General features: G+C 51.4%; 1 long non-coding RNA gene across 1 annotated transcript; it reads right to left on the bottom strand.

Annotated features, from left to right (window-relative positions):
• Positions 1-998: 998 nt before the first annotated feature.
• LOC144586092 (uncharacterized) lies at positions 999-2,233 on the bottom strand. The gene is made up of 2 exons (XR_013540820.1): positions 2,096-2,233; positions 999-1,795 (listed from the first exon to the last, which is right to left on the bottom strand). It is a non-coding gene; the product is annotated as an uncharacterized LOC144586092 (long non-coding RNA).

Genomic DNA, 2,233 nt, shown 5'->3' with positions numbered 1-2,233 from the left:
CACCGCTTGTGGCCGGGATATCGACAGAGATCTGGGTGGGGACTGGGACGGCGGAGCGGCTTTGTGTGCGTGTGTGTGTGTTGCCTGGCAAGAGAGGAACAAAACGGTGGGGCCAGCTGCAGAGGGAGGCGGGGTCGAGGGGGAGGTCAAGGTTAGCCCGAGCCTGCTATTGATCCTGACTTTGAACGCGAGGCGAGGAGCGCGCCGAGACTAAAGGGGGAGCTCTGAGACAAGACATTAACAGCTTTCCCTGCGCTAATGATCACAAGTGGCAGACGACGGGGGGGGGGGGGGGAAGAGAGGAGAGGGGGGAGGGGGGGACGAAGCGACGGAGAAAATCGCCCCCCTCTTCCGACCGCCCTCCCAAACCGGTTGTGCTGGAGTATATTCGTGGAGGGGGAGGGAATAATTGCCCTCCCCCCCTTAATGACCTAGCTTTTATCTTCTAGGGAGGAACAACATCCATGCCACCCCACAGCCTCCCGAAGGCAATAAAAGGAAACTGGTGTGGCCAATCATTTATGTCTCCTTATCTTCGGTTTGAATGCCCACTGCCAGACGCCCGCTAATCAACATAGGATGGCCAGCTCTTCCCCGATAAGGTGTGTCAAATATGCGCCATCCTACCTCCCCCCACCTCAACTTTGAAGTTTTCCTACAAGGAATAACAAAGTCATTCAAGGTGGACTTTGGACAAATCGCTAGTTCTCCGGGTTGAAAGCCACCAAAGAAGGCGCCGCTCGGAAAAACTGCCCACCCGACGTCACAACACGTAGGGCGCATTCACACGACCGCACTTTGTCGTGTCCGCAGAATACTGGGGCACCAGCCCTTCCGAATCGAGAACCGCACGTCGGAACCAGCGGTCTTGCCAATACCCACCCTCGCCCGCCTATTGGCATTGCTCCTCTAGGACCACAAAGCCATTCGCCTTCTCTCTCGGGGGTCCTACTTTTGAGAAGACATGCACAAGATTGCCCCGTGCGTTACTTCAATCGAGAGTTATATCCAGTACTTGAGGTCCTGCGTTTCTCATTATACATGTGCGTCCTTTTTTTCTCAGAAGTAAATCCCACTGATTTCCAAAGGAGTCGCTTTATGCAGAACTTTACTCTTGTATTTTCACCGGAATCAGGTCCAGTGGAAAGGTGGAAAAGAGGGAAAAGCAATTTCACACCTTGTTTGTGTGTGTGGGGAGCTTGGGTGTTTTAAAAGAGGAACTAAATCTTATACGATCCTAGATATTTTTTTTAAAAAGATTCCCGGCTCTACCTTATGCCTACTTTCTGCTAATAAATTCCAGCTTTATTCAAGGTGGGGTTCATTGCTAAATTGTATTTTAAGGACTGCATAGACTTTAAAGCAGCGTGTGAATCTTATATGAAAGGAAGCAAAAAAAAATAAATACAGAGGCTTTCGGCTTTAGAGATGCATTTGGCGTGACCTATTAAAAGGGTTTACTAGAAACTTAACGAAAAGAAAGGAAGAAACAAAACAGAAAGGTCCACGTGTCAACCACGGGAATCTAATGGGCCCGGAAGTTGCAGCAGCAACCCTGCCCAGCAAATGGTTCACGTGTGAAAACACCAGCCTAGGAAGCTGGAGTTTTGATTCCCCGAATTCTTCTCGCCGCTCCTGATACGTGTGTCTTCCGTGACATTTCCCCCCGACGTAACGTGAGATCCTTGCCCGGAAAAGCCACCTTGACACCTCCTTCCTCCTGGATCTCCCCCCCGCGGGAATCCATCCGACTGACGCCAGGTGGGGCTGGCGCGTTTCAAGCCTAGGCTCTAGTCTAGAGTGGAGGGAAATGGGAGGGAAAGAAAAAACTTAGGATCTGGAACGAGTTTAAAAATCAAATGGAACAAGGACATTCCAACTTTGGGGGAGCCGGGAAGAGGGAGGGGTGTTCCGTGAAGAGCAGAGAAGTATCTCAGATCCCTGCTTCTCGTCCTCACGGAGACGCCGCGGCCGATTCTTTAACTCTCTCTCCCCCCCCTCTCCGCCTTCTTTCTTTCTTTTTTGAATTGTTGGAGCAACTTTTTAAAACAACGCGTTCCTGTTACAGGGAAAGCCAACTCCCTCGTGCGACTACCTGAGCGCGTTGGGAAGGTGCTCTTATCCTGATGCTCTTCCTTTCCTCCGTCCTGAGGAACCTGCAAAACCTAAGCGAATCTCCAAAGCTGGGAGTGACAGCAGCCAAAAGGGAACGGGTGGGCGGAAGAAGGGGCTG

This window comes from Pogona vitticeps, chromosome 1, assembly GCF_051106095.1.
Source record: "Pogona vitticeps strain Pit_001003342236 chromosome 1, PviZW2.1, whole genome shotgun sequence".
Classification (NCBI taxonomy): domain Eukaryota; kingdom Metazoa; phylum Chordata; class Lepidosauria; order Squamata; family Agamidae; genus Pogona; species Pogona vitticeps.
The sequence above is the reverse complement of the archived record's forward strand: the minus strand, read 5'-3'. Positions and strand labels throughout refer to the sequence as shown.